The sequence below is a fragment of the Castor canadensis genome, chromosome 6 (genome assembly GCF_047511655.1).
Source record: "Castor canadensis chromosome 6, mCasCan1.hap1v2, whole genome shotgun sequence".
Classification (NCBI taxonomy): Eukaryota; Metazoa; Chordata; class Mammalia; order Rodentia; family Castoridae; genus Castor; species Castor canadensis.
Window position 1 is genome coordinate 87,849,945 of NC_133391.1, and position 26,874 is coordinate 87,876,818.

Consider the following 26,874-nt stretch of genomic DNA (forward strand, 5'->3'; position numbering starts at 1 on the left):
TGCTTCAGTTTCCAGAGCTAGCATTACAGTCATGTGACCCTTTCCTTTAAATGCATTTATTTTACTTGCTACTTTTTTCCCATTGATGAAAATTAAGATCATTTTATGAATAATAATTTTCTACCATTAATTACTTTGTTTGACAACATCGAGGGCTCGTAATTGCTCTTGCATTTTTAACATTTTTTTTCCTCTAAGACCCTGTCCAGTTTCACAAGCAGGCTATGTTACCATATGTTTTTCTCGATATAATCACCACAACGGATCTCAGCCTGACTTTTTGACCAATATTTATTTCCTTCTATTTTTGACCACACTGTCTTTTGATAGTAAATTTAGATTTATCTTCTTGCTTTAAATGGAGGGATTTTTTTTGTTCACCTCCATTTTAGTAATTCAATAAATATATGTTAACTTAATTAATTTAAACTCATGGAACAGAATATAAACATTGTTTTGTGATGTTATTCTAAATTGGAAAGAAGGACAGGAATAATGTATTAGGATGAATAACATTGTATCATTTCACTAAAGTCATACTGATTATCATATATCTGAATAATCTTAAGAAGCCCCCATGGAAACTTTTACATATCACTTCAAGTAATATCAATATTCTCCTCTTATTTTTTCTTTTCCCTTTCATTGAATCTAGATTAGTATAGACAGTAAAATAAGTGTTGCCTGGTACTGTAGCAACATACATTTTTAAGTGCCAGGAGCAAGCAAGAAGACAACTATGTTACACACACAGTAGACACATACTTATCCATTCAGTAAACATTTATTTAACCTTTCCTGTGCTTGGGATTCTGTGTGAGGCATTATTCATAACATAGGAAAATCATGAAAACCTTTTTTCCTTAAAGAACTTATTTCTCATAGTTATAAAACTATAATATAGTTAAGAATTCCCTGTAAACCATAAATGCAGTTGCAATGAGATCAGCAAAGTTATTGAAATACCTTTTTATTCATTTATACATTTATCTATTTAATTTTTTTTACTATTGTTGTATGGTGTTACATTGTGATATTTACAAAAGTTCTTATATCATATTTGGATTCACCCCCTCTATTATTCTCCTTTATCCTACCTCCCCCATTCCTGGAATAGTTTTAACATATCTCATTTCTCCATTTTCATATATGAATACAGAATATTTCCACTACATTCAGCCTCCTTAATCCTTTCCTTTATATCTTTCTCCCTGCCACTGGTACCAACTCCCAGGAAGGACCTGTTTCACCTTCCTGTTTTCATTTTTGAAAAAAAGGCATTTTTGTTTAAAACAGCTCCATCAGGAGTTTCCTCGCAACATTTCTATGTATATATGTATTATAATTGAATTGGTTCATATCCTCTGTTTGTCCCCTTTCTATCTTACTCCCCTTTTTATAGTGATTTTGACAGGTTTAAAAAATCTAAATTCATTCTTTTATAGAAAGTACATCAACCATATTCACCTTAACTTCCTTCCTTTAAACATTGTTTTTCCCTATATCTTAAGAAAAAAAAGTTAAACTAATAAGGATTTTGTGTTCTTTAGGGCAAAACCAAATTTTGTTGAGGCAGAACATTAAAATTATGGAGGCAATAGGAAATTGCCAAAAATAAGAATTAGAAATGTCAGGTGGTGTTTTGTATACTAGATGTGCATAAAGTTGTACATTCTACTCATTCTATTTTGTTCATCCTCTTTCTTGTTCAGTCCTTTTTTCTTCTCACTATATGTTCCATTTTTGTGTTTTCTGTTCTCATAATCCAACACAGATTCAATGCAGGAATTTTGTGTTCACCATCTTATATTGTAAAGTTTCTAATTATCATTGACTTTTTCACTACAGTAGCTGTGTAAAATCTTATTAATTGTGCCAGATTGAGAAATAAAAGTAAGTCTAAATTATAGAATATTTAATATAAATGGCTTTGAGTAATCAAAAATTGGGGGAAAAGAAAATTTTGTGAGCCAAAAAATACTCATAAGTAAAGTTTATTTTTATTACTGCATTCAGTATTTGTATAAATACCACTGCAAAAAACAAATTTCTGACATTTATTTGAAAGTAAAGAAATACTTTTATTTTTAATCTTAATTATGTTAGAATATGGTTTTTAAAGGTGCCCATATCTATTTCAATTGTTTGCCTGAATTATAATAATTCTAATTATTGCTGTTAGATCCAGTTTTTAAAATTTTTATTAGCATATAATAGTTATTCAGGGGTATACATTGTGATATTTGCATATGTTCTTAAAATATATCTTAAATTTAATCCCTCAATATTAGAATGAGTTTATTTGTTAAGTCAAAGACTATGGTAAAAAATTCCTTGACCAAGATAGTAAACAATTTTTATTTTGTAGACACTTTAACCTGATACTAGATAACATAATTTAGATTGACATGTATGTTTTTGTTTTCTTAGAAAATGCTTAAAACTGCATTGGAATAATAAAAATTTTTCATATATATTTTAAAAAATAGGTAACTATAAGTAAAAATGTGAATGATGTTTATTTACCTGTTAGTTATCTCTTAATACACTTTCTTGGCTTTATTTCATATTTCTGTTTTATTTAATCATTTCCTGTTTATTTACTCAAAATATGAACAATGGTAACTCTTGGTAAAATAACAGAATCACTCAGCAGAGAAGAGCAGACTTTTTGAAAGTGTTTCTAAAAATTCATTTATTCAAGTAAGAATAAGGCAGAAAGGCTAATGAAAAGGTTGGGTTTGTGCAAGTAGAACAGCATAACATCAGGGAAAATAGGCAGGACCATGAAAGAATGAGATAGAATTGACAAAGCGATGCCATGTAGAAAGATGGAGCTGGAACAGCTATTGAAGTAGGAAGAAATCCTTAGGAGAGAAATATTCCATGACAGGAGGAATTTTAAAAACAAGTAAGTTATCCCTGGTGTAGAATGTCATGATAACCATTCTCCCTTTTTATCTTGCCAAACAACTGAAGAAATAAGACTGTGTTCTTTGGCATTTGAGGGAATTTCCATTGTTTTTGTCTGCTTTCTCACATTACTTAGCTCTGAGGGCAACTCTAGAGAAATAGTCCTTCCCTGCAATCTGAGAAACTAAATTACAAATACAATATTTTTGGTCAGAGACTAGATAAGTAATGATCGTTTGGATACACAGAGTGTAGGGGAATTCCTGTAGAGAAGAGAGTTAAAGAAAAGAACTAATTGTGTTTATAAACATAAAAATTATCTAGGCTTACAACATATTAGTGAGATGACCACAGAAGCACAGCAAAGGTATTGATAACTAAATTGACATTGAAACCTCTGTGGATATTGGATTAATAGTAAATGTGATAAATCATTAAGCAGACTATGAAAAAGAGGAAAGAATTATTTTAAGAAAGAATTCCACATCTGCGAAAAAATGTTCTTTAGGAGTTATTCAAAATATGCAATTATTAGATAAAGGAAAACTAAGAAAATTTGTTATAGACTGGACTAAAAAAGGGGGAAAATTTTTCTTTAGGCTGCACAGAGATGATCCCAAAATAAATCTTATAACTTAGTAAAATGAAGGAAGAGAAAAAGAAATAACATAAGTTAATAAAATACATACCACATAAAGCATACTCTTCGACCATAACAGAAAAAAATCATAAAAAAAATCCTGCAAAATCTCTCAATAGTTACAAATTAAATAATATACTTCTAAAAGACAAATAAGTCAAAGAGGATGTATAAGGATATAAAACATTTTTAACCAAATGGAGGAGACAATGCAATTTAGAAGCTCTTACAGGATTCAACCAAAACAGTACTCAGAGGGAAATTTGTAGCATTAAGCACATATATTGAAAATGAAAATCATATAAAACCAATAAACTACATTTTCATGGTGACAGCAGAGAAAGAAGAGCAAAACAAGCCTAAAGAAAGAGGAAAGTGGTTAATAATAATAAGGGCAGAGATTGATATAATTGGAAATCAAATAACTATAGAAAAAATGAAACAAGATTTTGTTAAATTTATCGTTGTTCTGGGTGGGGTACATTGTGGCATTTACAAAAGCTCTTACAATATATACAATATATTATACTGAAATTCAGCTCTTCTACCACTCTCCTATAATTCTTTTTCCCTTATTCCTGGAATAGATTAAAAGTTATCATTTTTCCATTTATGTACATGCTTGCACAGTATTTACATTATATTTGCCCTCCCATACCCTTTCCCTACCTCCTCCACCCTCCCACTGGTACCAACCCCCCAAACAGGACCTGTCCAGCCCTCCTGTTTTCTGATTTTGTAAAAAAGAAAAAAAATATCATTTTTTTTGTTTAGTCCTTTTCTTATTGTGGTTTCAACAGGAAACAATAGATTTTTTTAAAACTTAAAAAACCCCTAGCAAGGCTGATGAATACAAAAGTAAAGAACCCAAATCACCAATATTATAAATAAAAGAAGGGCCATAATTATTTGCTTCAATCATGTTAAAAGAATGATATGAGAATATTACAAAAGGTTATTTTGTCACAACATTTAAAAAATTAGGTAAAAATGAAACGATTCTTAAAAAGAGGCAATAAAAAAAACCAAGATTTATTTCAAGATGAAATTTCAAAAAGAAAACTGAATTTTTAAAGTATATAACAATGGAAATCCTCAGCTTGCAATGGTTTTCCTGGTGAATTCAATCAAAGTTGAAAACATAAACAGTATTGATTGTACATAATCTATTCAGGAAAATAGAAGGGGATGAATGCATCACAACATATTTTATGAGTCCAGCATTATTCTGATAGCATAATCAGGCAGATATTACAAACAATGGAAACTAGAAATATTCACCAAGGCTATCAATACAAAATCCTCAGAAAAATATTAGTAAAGTCACAGTACATTTTGACAAAGTAGAGTTCATTTCAGTGAAGGAAGTGTAGTTCAACATTTGACAAAGAAGAAAAGCAATATTTTCACTTTGATCAATGTAGAGAAAAACTTGATAAAATTCAACATACAGTCATGGAAAAATATTTTGACTCTTTTGGACCCTAGCAAAGTAGGAGCAGAGGAGATATACTTTAATCAGCAAGAATGCTATTCTCTAGAGGTTAAGTACTAAGATGTAGTTGTCATAATTTTCAACAGTGTTCAGCAGTCCCTATTGGAAATGTGAAGCAAATTATTTCCAAATATGCAAATGAGCAAGTGCCAAAGATAACCCCCAGATACTTAGGGACACACACACAGTCACACACATACCACAACACACATACACGCACATACACACACACACACCCTAAAAGGATTGGACAGATAGGTTCCATCACAGAACCAATGTTAATGAGTGTTACCTAGGAGTGAAGTTTCAAATGCAGAAAGACATGAAGGTGTGTTCTTGTTTGAGTGTGTAAGAGGGAGTATGTGAGACCAGGAGTTTATTTACAGGGTAAGATTTGGTGCTGTGGACCTTGTATCTTGAGAAGTGAGATTGTTCAGAAAAATAAAAACAGGTACTTCTCCAGTTTTGTAAACAACTCTATGATGTATAATGTTTTAGAAAGAGGCCATATTTTTGTATCTTTGGATAATTTGAAACAGGTTGGTAAAGGACAAGCACCATGTAAAGTTTTATTCCAAATGTGATCAGAATCAATGTAAATGCAGTATTCAGAAAAGCATACTGAAAGTCTTTGTTTCTTTTATTTTATCAGGTAAATAATTAAAGCTATAAGAAAATTTGTGTTTTCAAAGAAAGAATAGGATTAAAAACATTCATTTAAGGTAATGGTTTTATTTTCTAGTAGTAGCTAAAGTCAGCTATAGTAACTGAAATAACAATATTTCATTTATAATATAAAATATAGTAACTGAAAAAACATTTATTTGTACATATTGATTTATACTATTCTTAGTTATGCATATTTATTTTTGCATTCATTTTTTCATCCTATATTTTGTTCAATACATGTTTATTAATATAATTTACTATACCTACTAGTCGTATATTTTCCCTAACATGGTATGTTGTCCTTAAGTATATTGTACATTCTCATGGAGAAACAAGAAATAAATTAATAAATGATCAAACAGAATTACTTGTTACAAAGAACTGAACTGTCTTGTTTACTCTAGCTGCATCAATGTCAACCAGGATGCATTTCTTACACATTTACTGCAGTGTGATTAGAAGGAACAGCTGTTTTTTTCTTTAGTGAACATACTTAAGGTGAATTCTGTTATGGACCAAAGGTCTGTATCCCACTGAGAGGGCAGATGGATAAGTGCTTGGTTTATGGTACCAGAATTAGTAATGCTCTTGAATTAGAGATTTCAGTTCACCTTATCATCAACTGGATAAAACTCCATATGCCTTATCACTATCTTGATAAAGCTCTACTTAACCTTATGTCTTTCCTGCTCATTATTTTAAATTATGCTCACAAGGTAAAGTTAGATTTATAATTTGCTTTTAAATACAAAATTCAGAGGGCACACCTTTTCATGATGATGTTGTTAGCTCATTTCAATTTTTCTAGAAATTTATTATCTGTTTTCATTTCCCAGTCATCCAAGGCAAAGTAGAAAAATAAACAGATGTATATATATATATATATATATATATATATATGTTTGTACATACATGTATATATACTCATACATAATATAGATTCAAGTTAAGCATCATATTAGGTAAGCTGCAGATGACAAAAGAAATATTTTTGGGGTATTTTTATCTGAATCTAAGACCATAAACTTCTCCACACAATTTTTTGGTTTGTTTATTTGTGCCTACACACCTCATTGAACAAAAAAGTGCAATACTACTAAATGAGATGGTGAGATGTTGAATTGTGTGATGTTCATATGGTTTACACAGTAGAGGCAGCTGTTTGGTGCCAATTATGTAGTAATAAGCTTGAACAGCTGCCAAAAAAATGGAAACTAAGTTTTACTTGAAAGCCAGTGAGACATGATGCTCTGAAAACTCTTGTGTTCTAGGTCAAGTAAGTGCCTGTTCATACTCTGTAGATAGTAATTGGAGTCATTAAGTCAAATAAAGACATTCTGTCTTTATAGGTGATCATTTTAGCCATAATAAAATCAGGATTTTCATTTTCTTTTTGTAAGTTCTCTAGACTTTGCAAATGTATGATTTTAATGTATAACACTATTTATATCAAATCACCATGCTGAATATACACACATAAGAAATAAGCTAAACACAGACTGTCCCACTTCTATAAAAAAAATAAAACAGCCACCTCGTCAGTGGAATTAAGCAGATGTTTAAAATTTTTCAACAAATTTTTAAATTGACTAAAGACAGGAAATGAAGGGAATTATATCTAATTTCAGCTCTGGGAAGTATGTAGACAGGCTATAATTATCTATTATTAAAGCAACTAGTATAAAGGATAGCAAACTTCTTTGAGGAAAAGTTTCTTCCATTGGCTGAAACTTTTGAATTGCAATGAGATGACAAATAAGAAAGGGTTTTATATCTAGATTCAACCATCTCTTTTTGAGCTTTGTTTTTTCATTCACTCATTTATTTGCATAAATTTAAACTTTGTTAAATACTGAAAAAAAACCCATCTCTCATAACTAGTATTGAGGGTTTTTAACATACCTCAGATAAAAAGGATAAATAGGAAAGTTAAAGAAAAAAAAAGTAATGATATATTCAGTCAAGTAATATAACTTGAATAGAAGTCTGTGTATTAAGGAATATGTAACCATTTGTGTTGCATATTCCGATTTCTGTAAGTTAAAGGAAACATTGGAAATTAGAAAAGACCTTACTTAACATTTTATTAAGACAATAGTTTTATGTTTTTATTTTTGTTATTAAATATATAGGGCTCTGTGACTATGTAACTCTTAGATATCTGAGAGAGGTGAGAACCTGAGGGTGTATACCTGTGTCTTTGAAATGCATCTATTTACCTCTCCTGAGCTGGACAGATGTGAGGAATTGAGGTCTTATCTATTTGAGGATTTTGAATGTGAAAAATTGTGCTGCTCATAATGAACAGAACCTTTTCTCAGGGGTCTTTGAGCCCTTGCCACTTCCACTTAGAATGCCTCTGAGAGGTTCCCACATGCCACAGGCACTGGCAACTTACTGGCTTATTAAACCTCCAGCAGCACAAGTAAATCACTGTGGCTATCTCTTAAGATACTCCAGCAGCTAAAGCAGTGAGTAGGCCAAAATTATAAGTAAGTAAATTAATAATAATGCTAAATGAAAGGAGATCCATTAGCCAAGAGAAATATACAAGCAGAACACATGGATCCCTCATGAAAGGGAACAGCTGGGGAGAAAGGTACACTTTAAAGAAAAATAGTAACTGCACTGGAGAAGATTGAAGTGTAGCACAAAATGAAACTGCTAGAAGTGAAGAAACAGCTAAGAAAATAAGAAAACAAGACTTGGTAACTAAAAGAAAAGGAGAATAAATAGTTGAAGAAGCAGGTAATGCCCTTTATTAGTGACTTGAAATAACAGGTAGAAGAAAATTTAAGAAGAGATAAAAATAAAAAGGAATTAAAATTGAGGTACAAAAATTAGGTTTAGAAAGAAATTTAAGGACATAACTTTCACAAAAAGAAACAGAAACAGATGGAGAACAATTAGGAAATGATAGAATGTGTTTTTCTCATATAATAAAAGTCTTGAGTTTGCAGATTGAAAATGTTCATTAAATAATACCCAGGTTCTATAATCCTAGTTATTTTCTAGTTAAATTCCCAAATGTATAGGCTTCTAGACAGAAATAATAAGTCATTTACTTTGGTGGTTATTAGAACTATGAACACATATTTCAATTCTCCTTCTAGGCTTGTGGAAGAATTAAACATCTTCATATTTGAATTTTAAGTAGTTACATGACTATCTTTGCTTAAAGAATATAAACAAAACTTTTGGGTGTTAAGTATTGGTAGAAGCATTAAGAACCACAGCAACTTTTGCTATACAGCCATAAATGAGCTTGGTCATTTTAGTACCATGTGTTGAGATAAAGCATCCATCAGCCTGTGTTCTTATGGATAAGCAGGGCCCCTGCCACTTGGTATACTTAAAGAAGATACTCCTGTGAGCAGGTAAACATATACTATAAAAAGGTGTTGGGTTGGGGAGTTACTTGGCAATGTGGCACACTCTATATGATTCTGACTGCCAGAGCAATTGTGAAAAAATGTCTGCAAACTAAACTGAAATTAGTCTTCCCCTAATTATTAAAGAGTTCAAAGTCAAACCCATGGACCCAAGTCATTGAAAAGATACATTTCTCGCTAAATGCTAGGTTTTGTATGCATATGATATTATTTACATTCTATACAAGTCTGAAAATGCACTATAATTTTCCAAATTTGGAATTAGATTGTCATTTTAAGTGAGATTTGAAGGGATGAAAAGTAAAAGTTCACAGAAAGAAATTATCTTACTTGAATTTAAGACATCAACTATACTTATTGTATAATTAAACATTAGATAATTTATAAATCTAACAGTTGATGACTTCATATTTTAAGGAACAAATAATGAAACTAAATGTACATATAATTAAAATTATTAATAATAAAATAAAATTTAAAAAGTATCCTATATCTTCCACATATGAGGGAAAACATGATTTTTATCTTTTGAGGTTGGCTTACTTCACTTAACATGATGTTCTTCAGTGGTGTCTTTCTCTCTCTCTCTCTTTCCTTTTAAAAAATCTGAAATCTATTTATCATAGTTGGAGCCTGTAGACTGAGATCAGGTTAGTGAGGGACCACTTTCAGATTGCAGAGTACAAATTTTTATTACATCTCTTAGGGTAGAAGGAGAGAAAGCTAGATCTCTGGTCTCTTCTTATAAATGCTCTAATTACTTCCAATTATTTGGCAAAATTAGCCATTAAGCATCTTGGTTTTTTTCTTCATTTTTCTATAACTTAAATTTATACCAAGAGGTCTCTTATCTTACAAAAAATGATTAATATGCATTTAATACTCAGCCCTGGTCCTTTGTGGTAGGCAGAATTCAAAGATTACCCTTTAGATTTATCATAACTTGTTTGATGTCCTGTAACCAAATGCCATAAAGAAACTGATTTCTCACAATTATGTGACTTGGGAAACCAAAGATCAAGCATGCTAACATTACTGAGTTCTGTGAGGGACCACTTCTTGGATAATGATATCTTCTTACTGTGCCATCATAAAGTGGAAGTAATTAGCTAGCTCTCCGGGGTATAATTTATAAGGGAACTAATTCCATTAAGGAGAGCTTCAGAATCACATCCCAAAAGGCTACCACCTAAATCCAATACCTTGGGGTTTAGAATTACAACATATAAATTTAGAACATGAAGAGACCATAGTCTTCTTGTGCATTCCTTGTATATTCCCCTTACTCTAAATGTCAGTGAATCTATAAACATTATGAGTGTCTCTTTTGATTAGATTATGTTGTATGACAAATGATTGTGAGACAATTGTTTCTTTAATTATCATATCTTAAACTATGGACTGTATTATAGTGACTAGAGGACCTGAAGACAGACACATATTCCTATTTTCTTGGGGGAAAAAAAAAAAACAAAAAACCCCCAAACATTAGTGCCTTGCCTATGCAATGCTTAGGTAGAGGGGCTTAAGATAGCCTCTAAAAGAGGAAAATGACACCTGGCAGAAGTTATCAGGAAAATAGAACTTCTATTATAGACCTCCAAGGAATTGCTTCTGCCTATACAAATGTGCCTGGGAGAGGATCCTGAGCCCTAGGATGAGAACGGAAGCCACAGCTAATACCTTGATTCATCCTGAGCAGAACAACTTCTAGCTCACACCCAGGCTTCAGATCACGTTAAGTGTGGGATGATTTCTTAGTCTATTTGTGCTACTAAAAGAAAATATGGAACTGGAAAATTTATAATGAACAGAATTTTTGGATCACAATCCTAGTGACGGGAGAGTACAAGATCCAGGTGCTGACATGTGGTGAGAGCCATCTTGCATAATCATCATGGAAAAAATCAGAAGGGCAAGAGTCAGAGCCCATTCCTGAAAACACTTCCTATTAGGCCTCACTTCTCAGTACCCTTACACTGGCGATTACATTCCAACATGTACTGTGCATAGGACAAACATTCAAATCATAGGAGATAAAAAATCTGTGTTTCTTTAAGCCACTGAGTTTACTGTGATGTATTTACAAGCATTAGAAAGTAGGATACTGTTCTTTTCTTACTAGATGATTGGCAATGTCTAGAGCTATTTTATCTACATCTGGTAAAATTTCGAGGAAGATCTTATTTGCAGCTAGTACTTAGAGGCCAGGGTTGATGCTAAGCATTCTCTGATACATAGAAAAGCCCTACAGAGCACAGCAGTGTGCAAGCTCAGAAGTAAATGGTGTCAAGGTTGGGAAATCCTGAACTAGAGTATTTCGTTAGAATTACTTCGTATTTGAAAAGAAACCCTAATTTCGAGCTTGAACCTTGAAACTATGAAGCAGTTTCTGAGAAAATTAGGGATATCCTTGGGATATCAGTGTATTACTAAGTGCCATATAATTAGTAACACTATTATGGATTGCAAAAAATATGGTCACTTTTACATACAAGGATTTTCTTTTAAGGTAGTTTTACCATTGATAAGAAATCACCACACACATAAGAGAATCAAAAATCTTATTTTTTAAAATACTTTGCTCAGAATGTGTAAACTATTTAAGATTTTTCTTTTTATTTGTCTTTTACTTTCTGGAGCTACTCTTTTACATCTTGTAGGGTCTCAATGGAGGCATTTAAATTAGTAAGAACAACTGAATATTTAACTTCTTGATTTTCTTAACATTTCATTCCTTTTCTCATCCTAAAGCTTCCTAAGTTACTGGCAGAATACCATATTTTTAAAATTCCATAAGTGCCACAGAATTACAAAACTTGTGGGTGATATAAACACAGGGAGAAGAGATTATCATACCTATGTAATTAAAAAGCAAAGGTATCTTTAGGACTTCAGACACTTAAGTACTGGAGAGGAAGTGTTGCAACAGTAAGCAAGTAAATAAAAGCTATCATTCTGAAGCTACTAAAAAGACTTGGGCATGAAAATTAACTATCAAATTAATGCAAGTGAGGAACCCCTTTACTTCAATGCTTTTTTTTTTTGAGTTGCTGATACTCAGCAAGACTCTAGAATTTCTCATGCTCTTTGAGAAAAAAATTTAAACAGTAGAAAAATATTTTAAAACACAGGATTTCTGTAAGTTTCCACTAGCTGTCAGTCAACGAGTTCTGCAATGTCGATCCTCTGCCACTTGCTATGAATTCCAACACTCTCCTTCTGACATTAACTATCAGAACACTTAACAGAGAACAAATAAATGAGCATGAAGGAAGTATTGTGACAGATTCCAAAAGAATTTTGAATATCATTGTCTATTTATATAACGGAAAAAAAAACTACAGAACACTCAATTCACAACCCCCTGCCTTGACTGAGGCGTTGCTATCAAAATAGTACAAAATAAAATCTCCCCATTTTTCTAGTCACAATCTCAAATGCCTGCAAAAACAAATTGATTATTTTGTGGTTATCTTTTCCTATTTATCATTACATTATCCTTAAGGACCATGAATATAACTAGCAAGTAACTAACTAAATGTAAACGTTTATCCTTAAGTGACTTTTCTGGCACACTCATCTATCTCAAATTTTAAAAGAATATGAATTATCAAAAGATTTACAAGTGTAACTCAATTTTATGTTAGCATATCTACACACTAATGATATGACTGTCTTTAGAGAGCAACTCCCATTCTCCTTTTTGATATTTTGATGCTGAGGATTGCTAAGAACATAATCCACTATTGAGTTATCCACAAACCCCTAGATGGCACACAGTAACTTTGGGAGCTAAGCACAGCATTCATCTACCACTGACAAGTGAGAGGACCTAAAATAGAGAGATTTTACATAGCTGTAGGAAGATGTACCACCAGCAGAGGGGTTAGCAAATATTTCAAACAGAATTCTCACTCCTAACCAGTAAAGTGGTTAATCTCCAAATTTCAATTTAGTCTTTAGTTAGGTATTTTGTTTTTTTCCTTGGATGCACAATAAGCAGGCAATAGAGGTAAATATGAAAAACATATAAATCCATGAATCACATTTTAAAATGTGTTATGATGTTAACACAAAGAAGGTGTTATCACTTGCCAAGTAACAAAAAACAAAACAACAAAGAAGATATGCTGTGTAGTATTCTATATATTGCAACTTCATGATATATTATACCCATTCAAGCACAAAGATATTGTCTACTATAATCAAAATGAGTCTGTCAACAAATGTTTACAGAATTTCAGTTAAGAAAGAAAGTATATAGTTAGTAGATTTGTTAACTTTTATTCTGGATAGTTAAGATGTATTTAACTAAGTAATTTAATTTAATTTTTTTTGAAATTTTTATCTTTGATTTTTTGTGGTGATTTCATTGTTGTAATTCCATACATGTTTACAGTGTACTTTAAATGAGTTCATCCCCTCCATTGTATTCCCATTTTCTCTCCTCCTTTTATTTATTTATTCATATGTGCATACATTGTTTGCACATATTTCTCCCCCATACCCCCCACCCCCTCCCTCTCCATCCCATCCCTCTCACTTCTAGGCAGAATCTGTTCTCCTCCACTGTATTCTCATTTTCTCTCCTCCTTTTTTTTTTATTCATTTATTCATATGTGCATACACTGTTTGGGCCATTTCTCCCCCATACCCCCCACCCCCTCCCTCTCCCAACCACCCTCCTCACTTCTAGGCAGAGTCTGTTCTATCCTTATCTCTAATTTTGTTGAAGAGAGAGTATAAACAATAATAAGAAAGACAAAGCATTTTTGCTAGTTGAGATAAGGACAGGTATACAGAGAGATTCTTAGCATTGCTTCCATGTACAAATGTGTTACATTCTAAGTTGATTCATCTCTAACTGTCCTTTTTTCTAGTTCCTGATCCCTTGATTCATCCCTAACTGCCCTTTTTTTGTAGTTCCTGATCCCCTTCTCATAGGGACTTCTGTTGCTATAAAATTTCTGTATTAGTTCCTCTGCAGTAGAGGCATTAAATACTATCATATTTTGTGTTTCATACCTATCCCCAATAATTTTTAAATTCATCTTGAGCTTATTTTCTTTGAGGTTGTTCCAGGGCTTGCCATATACATTTTAAATTACAATCAAGCTCAAATTTATACTTTTCCAGTGAAATGTAAATGATACAATTTCTATATGGTTCTATTTTACCTTTCCCCTTTTTTGTCCTGTGATTACTATATATTCTATATCAACATATGCCTCAAACTGACTATACATTGATATTATTTTATATAATGTCTTCTATGGAACTGAAAAAAGAAATGAGAACAAGTAAATATTTATAAGAATTTTTTTTTGACACAAGGTTTTGCTGTGTAGTGATGGCTGATCTTAAACTCATGATCCTCCTCAATTTTGAATTAAAGCATTTTCTTTACTATTTCTTATTGGGCTTACCTGAAACTATAAGAATTCTTTCATTTTTGTGTATCTGAAGATATCTTAATTTTACTTTCATTTTAGAAAATAATTTTGCTAGTTTTATGATTGCCGGTAGTTAGAATATTTTTCCCACAACTTTCATCATTCCATTACCTCATTCCTTCCATAGTTTCTGATAAGAAGTCAGCCTTTAATCATATTGGGTTTCATTTGTGATTTATAAACAATTTTATTACTACAACTGTCAAGATTTTCTCTTTGAACAGGAAAACAAAACAGGCCCTATCTGGAGGGGTTGGTACCAGTAGAAAGGTGGAGGACATAAGGAAAGGGTACAGGAGCATGAATATGGCAGAAATGTAATTTACACACATATGCAAATGAAAAAACAAGACCTGTTGAAATGATTCCAGAAATGAGGGAAAAGATAGGGAAAGGATAATGTTGGAGAGTATGATTTCAACTATGATATATTGTAAGAATTTCTGTAAATGTCACAATATACTTTCAGTACAAAAATAATAGATTTTCTCTTTGTCTTTGACTTTCAACATTTTTACTATGATGTGCCCAAGTATTGGATCTGTTTGTCTATCCTGTTTGGAATTTGTTGAGATTTTTGGGTGTTTACATTAATGTTTATAAGGAAGCTTAGGAAATTTTCAAGAATTATTTTCTTGAATATTTTTCGGTACCTTTATCTTTCTCATTTCTTTCTGGTTCTCCTGTAATGCTGTCTTCACACACTTGGAGTCTTCCACATTCTTCAAGTTTCTGTTTATTTAAATTCATTCAAGGCTCTCTTTGTTCTTTATATTGTGTGTTTTCTATAGCTATAACTTGGAGTTTACAGGTTATTTCTTCTGCCAGTTCAAAGCTATTTTTAATCTCTTCTAGTGATATTTTGTTTTAACTAATACTTTTAATAACTAGTTCAATTTACTCACTTCTATCATTTCTATCCTCTATTAATAATCTTTGTTTGATAAGACATGGCAAGACTGCTTTTTTCTCTTTTCTTGATATCTCTGTTAACAAACATGTTTCATTTGGTATTAAACACACTATTTGAGGCCACTAAATTGCTGGTTGATTTTTCTATAAGTTTCAAGAATGTCCTGGTGTAAAACTTGATTACCATTTAGATATAATTACATTCAAGCAGAGTTATTATTTTGTGGTCAGTCTTTGAGATTTGTTCCTGTTCCAGCAGGGCTATTTACTGTTTCTTTAATTCATTGTCTTTGAGGAACTAAATGGTCTGTGCCTTAAGCTGTTGTTCTTACTTAAAAGAAGATGTTTGTTTTAAGAGTTCCGCTAACAGTGAATTTCCTGGAGCTGCAGATAGGCTCAGTGGTAAAGTACTTACATACACTGTGCAAGGTTCTGTGTTTAATCCCCAGGACTGAAAAAATAGTGAATTTACCTACATGATTTTCCAAAGCAAAGTAAATGACACTGGGAGATTTGCCAAATATTTTTGCTCACTTCGTCTCTCCTGGGAAAACTGAGGCCTATTATTCTGTATGTTGGAAGTGCTTCTCACCACCTGTTTCTCGCAGCATAGAACCTCTGCCTCAGAGACAAGCTGAGGAGAAGGTAACAATATTTGTGGTCTTCATATCTAGTGAAGAATATCCTTCTGTATATATAGCTAGGTACAGGAAGGGTCTTATACCTTTTTGGATGCACACATGGAGGCATTCAGTTTCTTAAATTTAGACTTGGAGGAGATGAGAATTATCTATGCCTTGACTCTCCCCATAGCCTTGGATTGACAGATGAGGAGTAAGGGAGTTCTGCCTTTTTGCAGTCATCTTGACAATGCCTATCTACATCTAGTCTTCATAAAGCCTAGCTGAGTGCTTGGGAGGGATGGGGAAGATGGTTCCTCAAGTGCTATAGAGTCCAACATTTACTAAAGAATTTTATAATATTTTATTGGACAAATCTTTCCTCATTTAATGTATGCTCCTAGAATGATTTCTGGAGACTTTATATAATCATTTTGGGACATCCACCAGTTGACTTGTTTTTATAGCGGAGGTTTCAGCAGAATTCCTCAGGCTGCCACTAAGAAGTGAAGCCTTAAGTATGTAATTAAAAAATAAAATTAAAATAGTCAATTATCTGAATATTTATCTACTACAAATAGCAATGACTTTCTTCAGTAATAATAAACAAAGTACAACAATAAAATTTAGAATTAATCTAAGAATATAGTAATTGTATTCCTCTTCATCAAAAGGCAAAATAAAATGATTGACATCATAAATTTCTAATCTTATTTGCTATTGCCAACAACAGTGGCACATATTTACAAGTCTCGTTTATAAGTTCTACAACACATCCTTGATTACACTGATTACATTTCTCAATCATCACTAATGTCATTTTTATGATTTCCATTATTCTTCTTATTCCCAGAATTTTAAGTAATTTGAGAAGATCAGTAGTTTCATTTGAGTGACATATCAGCTTCATATCAGAACATAAAAAGAATAACTCCAGAGAGTCAGGCAGGGAACAGATTAGGGTGAGGTTTATGTGGATTTTTTACTTTATCCATCAGTCAACAGGAAGCAAGTGAATAGCTTGTAGAAGAGGTAAAATAAGAATCACATTTTCATTATTGTTGTTCTTATTAGTTTTAGAAAGATTGCCTGTCAAATTTGGTTGATGTAGCATGTAGCCTAGTTAGGAGACTGGGATAATAGTACAGATAAGAGAAGATCTCTGAAATGAGGCAACATCAGTGGAGATGAAACAGTCAATATAGATATAACATTATAAAGAAGGTTAGAGCAGTGGATTGGTCACCAATTTACATGCATATTGAAAGGAATGAATGATTTAAAGTTGATTTCCAGATTGTATAATTGCCTAAAAATACCAATTTGAAAACATGAAGCCTGAAACCTTTAAGGGATAGATAAAGAGAACAAACTTTAAAAACTGTAACTTTTAAATCAATTGTTATGAGTTTATTTTTCATTAACTTACTATCTTATTAAATAATAATTAAAGATGAACTGAAACATTTCCTAGTATGCTTTGAAATTCAGAATAATAGAGATACATGTTCATGCAAGCAAATAACTCTAAAAAATAGTTATATGAAAGGAGTATACATTTCATTAGAGAGACAAATTATATAAGGAATTCTTTAAAAAGTTATAAGTACATATTTGTATCTATGATTAAATACATCTTCTAAAAGCTTTTCCTAAGTGAATCAACTCATAAATCTAAAGCACTTACTAAAAATCCAACTCAAAAATGACAGAGCTAATTCTCCAAGACAAATGAAAGCATATGTTGTCCTTTATTTTTGCTCATTTATTGAGTAATTGAAAATACATATTTTCTTACATTTTTACCAAAAGCTTTATATATATGGATATTATATATTGAATAGATTAGGTAAGTCATTATATGAAGCCATTAAACTAATCAAACCGGCATTTTAAGTTTTTACCAAGTAATGATTTTTGAAAAGCCCTATAGAAAATAGCTTTAAAACATTCTGCCTGTCTACTATACCCCTGCAATACGTGAGCTTCCATGTTTGGAATATAAGTGTACTCAGACTTTATAAATCTTTGATACTGTTTTCATGATATATCTTTATGCTTGTCTAGCCTTTAGATTCCACGGAATACAAATTACTTATCTGTGTTCACAAAATTAATGAGAGGACAGAGATTTAAAGTATTCTTGTCTGATTCCAGGTTCTGTTGCTGTTATTCTACAGTGTTCCATTATCTCTCCAAGGAATCTGGTTCTAGATCAATCCAGAAGGCAGAAAATTCTTTAAATTACATATAAGCTTCATTTATATGATTTTACACTAACCATATGATGTCTTATTAACTCCAAAACCACCAAATATTTCTTCAGTGTTTGAAAATCAGATTAAAATTGACTTGTGCATGAAGACCAGAAAGACAAATACAGATACACATACATACATATTCATACCAAAAACATCAAATACTCTGTTAGTTTTGTGTGCTTATAATAGTTTTTGGTAAACACAAACATGTTTAGCAAAATACTTAATTGTTCTCTCCAATAGACCTTGCATTTCCTCTGAACTGAAGCTTAAATACAAAATATTAGCACAAAGAAATACCTCTTTGTAAAAAGGCTCTCTAAGTATTACAGAACAGAAAAGAATGTGAATTAAAAAAGGGAAATAGAAGTGTTCTTTTCCTATCAGACCTGTGCTGAAATTCCCATCCTGCCTCTTCCTGTCACCACTGCCCTTGCTCTGCTCCTCTACTGGCATGATCTTGAGGTATTTTGAGGCTAAGTTCTGTGTAAATCTAAGTGCATTTACTGTTCTCCTAAGTTTTGCTTTCTACAGCAAGCAGCAGCTATGTCAGAATAGTTTGTGTCTCACTGTAGCAATTCTCTCAAGATAATGTGATAGAACTAAAAATGATTAGCCAAATGAAATATATATATTGAGACAATGTATGTGCATGAAAAGGATTAAATGCTGCAACATATCAATGTTTCTGTATACTTTCAGTAACTCACAGCTGTGAAAATACAGTTATAACTAATTACCATGCAAAGAGTTGAAATTTTACTTATGTTTGTGGGGTTTGCACCAAAAAAGTCAATTTCTTTTAAAGTTAAAGCAGAACTCATGAGCAAATAAAGGAAGTGTCATGTTTTGAAGAATACTCTGCTTGCACTAAAATACATGATATGCTCCTTGATGAAAATTTGGAAGAGCTGAACTTTTTAACCATAAAGTAAATATACTTAAGTTACTGAGACTTTACCTTCTTCCTTTCTCAGTTGGAAGACTTCCATAACCATGCTTGAATGTGAAGACCTCACAACTAGGATCACTTTTCTATGGAGACTTTCCTGGAAATTCTTCACAGAAGAAAAACACTGCATGCTACACATGGTAGAGCAGCCTACTTCCTGCTTTTGAACCAGATGGACTAACGATAAAATGATGAAATGGAAGGTCTTCTGTAGTATACTTAGCAATATATCAAATAAAGTTATTTATATCTTTTCATTCAATTTTCTTTTGTGTTTGAAAATTATTCTTGCTGGGACAGAAAGTTTGAAAAATCAGTATCTGGCTGTGAGGTTTTAAATGGGGAACATTTTAATGAACAGTGTCATATCCCTCATCTGATCAACATGAAATTATGAGACAGGGGACCGTAGGCTGCCAAAATTTCTCAAGCTCAACTGAAAAGAGGAATGGGGCAAGGAGTAGTCATACTGTGAACCTGAAAATATTATTTTCTTGTTCCCAGGCAATGATGTCTATTTTTTTCTTTCTTTTTTTTTTGGAGGGGAGAGGAACAACATCAGTGCTTTCTCTGTGCATGATATATTTAACAAATAGAAAATGAATCATAAAATATGTTAAAATGTTTTTATTGTAATTCTGCTAGAGAGTGAAAAAACATCTTATGATGAATGATATATGTTTATATTTAAATATTTAGTTGCTTCTTGTTTTTGGATGGTACCAGGGTTTTGAACTTAGGGCCTCACACTTGACAGACAGATGCTTTCCAACCTGAGCCACACCCCCTTGCTTTACTTCATTTTTCAGGTAGGATCTTGCCAACACAAGCCTCAGGCTGCAATCCTTCTACCTATACCACCCAAGTAGCTTGGATTACAAACACGACCTCCATACCCAACTTATTTGTTGAGATAAGGTCTTGCTAATGTTTCTCCTGGGCTGACCTTGGACCACAATCTTCCCCATCTCTGTTTCCCAAGTAGTTGGGATTGCAAGCATGAGCCAATTTGCCTGGCAAATATTTAGTTTTAAGCAGACAATCTGTTACTTTCATGGCTATTTAGAGACTCATCTATTTTGTTTCTAGTCCTTAATTTTTCAGTCTCATCTTTGATGGCTAAAGTGTAGCATGATGCCTGTAATTCTATCTTCCAATCGTATGGTTAACACTTACATAGTAACCACTCAAGATGGCAGCATTATTGCTTTTTGTTTTGCCCCAGTCTTTCACAGTTTCTGCCTTCGCACATTATTTTCGTACTTCAAGCACTCTTGCTTTATCTGTCAAGTAGTTTATCAAAAGCCTTTTCACATGCTGCATTTCAGCATCTTTATGCTGTACTTTCTTCACAAATCCAAGTGTATAGAGGACTGAATACATTGAATACAGTCTCTATCCAATCACCAAGGGTAAAAGTGGATACAAAGTAGGCAGAAAAAATGCTCAGTGAGCAGAGGAACCAGAACAAGGGAGGTGTGGAGAAATGGGTTAAGTGTGATGCTAGGAAGGAGAACAGTGGGGAACAACTGCCACACTGGAATGATGAGGAGGGAGAAAGAGCAGAGAGTCAGCCAGAGATGGCTAATGTCACAGCTTTGTCTATGTGATGAAGAGACCATTTTAAAATAAATAAAATATATTTTTCTTCTTTTGCATACACCATTACCTTCTTAAGTTATTTTAATTGAATGTAAGATCATTGAAAGAAGTAAAAGTTTAATCATATATTATATCAAATATAGCAAATAAAATTTTATTTAATTAAATACTTTCATATAAAAAGACATAGGTAACAATAATAACAAACCTAGAAGGTAAAAAATATTTATAACAGTTTTCTGAACCTCAGTATATAGTTTTGTATGAACAATAGTACATAGTAATCACTTTGAATTTCCTGACCTATCTTTTCTGTTTAAATACTGTATTAATAGATCTTAGTAGTTAATGTCTACTCTACCTTGTAAATTGCATTAATGTTGTCTGTTTGGACCTTGGCAGATACTTTAGGTAAAAAGAAGCTCAAGTTTCCCTAGTAACCTGTATATAAGCATTAAATAAACCTACAGATGACAACAAAGCACACTAAACATGAATTATGAAATAAATTATGCATTCATTTTACCTACAGCTATTAACTAGAAATAAAGAGAAAAGAAGTATCTTAATATTTATAAAGCAGTATGTTACTAAGTATTTGAGATATTCTTTAAAATTAACATGGGATTTCTATAATTGTCCTAACATATCATGTTTATAATGTCAAAATAAAGGTTTTATGTCAAAGAAAGAATATTATGCCAAGTACATGGAACTGTATCTCAGCTGCATTGGTGCCAGTTATATTTGCATGACACAAAGTTATGAAGTTTCCAGATCCTCCATTTTAGTATTTATCAAATAAGGAATAATAAAAACACAAAGATGTATGTTGTCTCTAATCCTTTATATCTTGAGGTCTATATAAACTTCAAAGGAAAAAGCCATAGATTTAAAACAATCTTCATTGTTGAATGTTCTATAATATAAAAATGTCCATTAAAAAGTGAATACAGCTAGCAATTAGGAAACGAGTACATGGTCAAGGATGTGCAAATCAGTAAATGTTTTTGATATTGAGTGATAAATATGTGGATTGTGTGCCTAAAAAGAAATCTTTATAAGATTTCTTATGCAGTGAAAATGATGCAAAATTTTAAAGCACTGAAGACTGTTGTGTGAAAAATAATAGTCCATATATAAAAGAACAAAGATGTCCACTAAAATTAAAAATAGTGAGGTAAAAGTGTCATTTTCTTTTTTGATACTGGTGTAAATATATCATATTATAGTTGGTTAATATGTAATATTTTATTTTTGATTATTGTGCTAGGTGGGGGTACATTGTGGCATTTACAAAAGTATTTACATTATATCAAATATATATGAACTCACCCCTTCCATCATTCTCTTTTATTCTTTACACTCCCCAATCCTAGAATCATTTCAACAGATATAATTTTTCCATTTATATACATGTGTACACTGTTTTTGCACCATGTTCACCGTCCTTCACCATTTCCCTACCTCCTCCTCTCTCCCACTGGCACCAACACACATCCCCAGACCTGTTTTGCCACGCTGTTCTCCAATTTTGTATAAGAAAAGAAGAAAAAAAATTACATTTTTGGGGAGTTTTTTTGTGGTATTTCCATGTTTGTATGTATTATATCCTGATTTGGTTAATCTCTTCTATTTTTCTTTTTTCTAATTTAGTCTCTTTCCTATGGTAATTTCGATTGGTTTATAGATTCTACATTCATTTTTTTGTATGGAGAGTACATCAACCATTTTTACCTTCTTACTTCCTCCTCTTATCCTTCCCCTCTCATATGTGACCTCCCTTAGCATGACCAGTTTTTCATAGTATTACTATATTTGTAATAGGTCTCTATTACACATATGAAACCTATGTGGTCTCATATAGGAGGTCTACATTCCACATATGAGAGAAAACATGCAACTTTTGGCCTTCTATAACTGGCTAACATTATTTAAGATGATTTTCTCCAGTTTTATCCACTTACCTGCAAATGAAAAAATTTCATCCTTCTTTGCAGCTAAATAAAATTCCATTGTACATAAATACCACATTTTTTTGGTCCATTCATCAGTAGTAGGGCATCTTGGCTATTTCCATATCTTTGGTATTGTGAATAATGTTGCAATAAATATGGATGTGCAGGTACCTTCGTTGTAATCTGACTTATATTACTTTGGGTATATTCCTAGGAATGGAATTGCTGGATCATATGGCAGTTCTATTTTTAGTTTTCTGAGGAGCCTCCATACTGTTTTCCATAGTGGTTGTACTAATTTACATTCCCTCCAGTAGCTGTGAGGTTCCTTTTTTTCCGTATCTTCACCAACATTGGTTGTTGTTTGTGTTCTCTGTGGTAGCCATATTAACAGGAGTGAGGTGGAATTTTAACCTGGTTTTCATTTGCATTTCCTTTATGGGCAAGGATGTTGAGCATTTCTTCATGTTTTTTTTTAGCAATTTGGACTCCTTCCTTTGAAAAAGCTCTGCTCAGTTCTTTTGCCCATTTCTTCATTGGTCATTAAATTTTGGGGAGTTTAGTTTTTTGAGCTCCCAGTATTTTCTGGTTATTAATCACTTGTCAGATACATAGCTGGCAAAGATTTTCTCCCATTCTATGGGTGGCCTTTTCAATTTAGAAACCATTTCTTTTGTTGTGCAGAAGCTTTTCATTTTTGTAGAGAACCATTTGTTAATCCTTTCTCTTAGTTGCTGAGCCTTTTGTGTTCTGTAAAGAAAGCCGTTGCCTATGCCTATTAGTTCCAGTGCATTCCCTGCTGTTTCCTGCACTAGCATCAAAGTTTCAGGTCTTATATTAAGGTCCTTAATCCACATTGAGTTGATACGTGTACTGGGTGACAGGCGTGGATATAGTTTCAGTTTTTTGCATGTAGATATCCAGTTTTCTTAGGAATATTTTTGAAGAGGCTGTTTTCTCCACATATTTTCTCGGCACCTTTGTCAAAAGTCACATGGGCATAGCTGCATGCATTCATGTCTGGATCTTCTATTCTATTCTACTGGACTTCATATCTGTTTTTGTGCCAATACCATGCTGCTTTTATTGCTATGGCTCTGTAGTGTAGTTTGAAGTTGGGTATTGTGACATCTGCAGTATTGCTCTTTTTGCTCAGTATTGCCTTCACAGTCTTTTGTGCTTCCAAATGAACTTTAGGATTGATTTCTTTTTTTTTTTTAATCTCTGTGATGAATGTCATTGTGATTTTGATGAGAATTGCATTGAACATGTGAACTGCTTTTGGTAACATAGCCATTTTCACTATGTTGATTCTACCAATTCATGAGCATAGGAGATCTTTCTATCCTCTGTAGTCTTTGATTTCTTTCTTTAATGGTTTATAATTTTCCTTGCCAGAGATCTTTCACATCCTTTGTTAAGTTTATTCTTAGGTATTTTAATTTTTTTGATGCTATTGTAAACAGGAATTATTGTTCTATATTCTTTCTCAGTCTTTTCATTATTGGTGTAAGAAAGGAAATTGATTTTTGTAAATTGATTTTGTATCCTGCTACTTTGCTGATTCTGTTTATGGTGTCTGGGCATTTTTTGGTAGAATTTTTTTGGGTCTTTTAGTATAAGATCATGTTATCTGTAATTAGGGATAGTTTGACTACTTCAATATGCAATATTTTAAAAGAAAAATATAATATGCAACATCATTGCAGCAATAAATAAAGGCAAAAGAGCTTAACTGTTATGCTTAATTTTGAAAATGTGTGCTCTGAGATGGATATATCCTTGATTGGGGCACACAGTTAGGCAAACATTGTCCTCAAAGTTATAAAACAGCCAAGAGTATATACTTCTGTATCAGACAGCTATCTGGGTTAAGTCAAGAAAAAACATCACTTCAGATCATGAATGTTGTCTGTATCAAATGGAAATAGGTCAAAGAGCATGAACTGCTCCATAAAATTAACTTGCATATTTTTATCAGTCAATGTTAGTGAAGTCATTATGATGTCTAATTACTCATAGTATCATTCTAAATTTGTTGGATAGAATATGGAGGAATTTTTCTTGCTTCTAGAGATGTAGAAACCTAAAACTTGCATTACAATCATTATCCTATTGTTAAAAATGTTATACCTTTCTTGAAATTTTACAGTATTTCCTACATGAGTTTATAGACTTATATACAGAATTAAACAGGAAATCACATTATGGTGTGTAACAGGTATTGGGGTGTTTTTGGCTTGATTTCTCCATATATTCCTAAAATGCAGTATGTAATTAAAATCAAGGAGCCCTGGAAATGTTTTCAGTGGTACAGTGCTTGCCAGGAAAGACTAGGTACTGTTACTAACATCACGTACACGCGCGCGCGCACACACACACACACACATGCATACAGAGCAGTGAAATATGAGAACACAGCATCTATAGCAGTTAGTTGTGAAGGACATGCTGTGAAGTAGCTCTACATTTTGAATGATTGCTATTGGAATTTTGGATGAAGTGAAATGGTTCTAATGGCAACAAAGGAGATTTTGCAACAAGAATTACTTGACACTAAGTGTATAAAAGTGTCAGATAGTTATTTAATCCTGAAGTTTTGCTAAATTTTTGTTATATGACTCAGGATGAGTGATTTAAAATTTTTATTGTATTCATCATTCTGTGAGAAAAATATGTATTGGTACATTACCATGGATTGTTATAGAAAAAATGACCAAAACTAAGAGTATGTGCCTACATCAGATATTGCCCAGAGAGCAACTGTTTTCCTTATGCTTTTATTGATTAAATATTGGGATTAGAATTTGTGTGTGTGTGTGTGTGTGTGTGTGTGTGTGTGTGTGTGAGCATGTATGCACATAGAACAAAGAATCAACTCATTAAAATCAGGAAATCAGTAATCTCTTTAAAGGAGAAAAATTGGAAGAGGAATGGATGGCATTGCTGCTAAACATTTATATCTAGCCCCTTTGAAAGTACTGCTAAGCTTGCCCTGTGATCACTGTTCTCTGTTTCAGAAAAGCAGAGACAGAAATGTAGACATAGGGAAATAAAGTGAATGTGATAGGCAGAAGAGCAATAGTGAAGCAATATGCATCTCTTTCAGCATGTATTTAAGAGAATATATCATTTATTTTTTGAGAAAGAGGTATAAAGCAATTAGGAAATATAACACACATTTATAAAGTAACATTTGGTTATAAATTAGGTGTAGAGAAAGGGAATTAAAATTTAATTGCTAAGATACACAGAGAAAAGAGATACAGAGTAGATATCCCAGATTGTGGGCAGTAATATTAAATCTACTTAAGTAACTACAGGTGACAGAATTCTTAAGTTATAAAAATGTCCTACTTCTAATGTAGCTAAGCAAAGAAAATAGTTATCAGATGTAAATTTCTGTTGCTCACATTGTTAGAATTAAGTGATTTTAGATCATGTAAAATTAGAGAAATATGCATTATCCTTTTCAAGTCTTGAACAATGGAACTTGAAATTCATGAGAGCCTTGTATGTATATAACCCAGATTTATAGTTCTGTACAAATACACTGAGGCCTGTATTGAATCCTCCCTACAGTAAACATGAGCCATATCCCATCGATTTACTTACCAATCACTTTATTCTACTGGAATACTACTCATGAAATTTTGTGTTATAACAACTAAAGCTACAGGGGAAAATGTGAAAATCCAATTAATTAGGAGACATCATAGTGATAATATTGATAGAATTTGGTTTCTATTATGAAAATGGAAGGTTGAGGAATCAATAGGTATGGAATATGCTTGGGAGCACTGATATCAATTTTGAAAGCAAGAAGAAACTATGCAAACTTTGACTAGCACTTTCAGAGCACAAGTAAAAAGCTATCTGTGGCTACATGGTTTAGCCTGATGCTTACCAAAGGGAAGGATGCTAAATAAATTCTCTGTTGAAAAAATGCAGAGTATCTGAGTTCCTGTGAAATTCTATGACTTAAGCTTTTAAACTAATAGGAT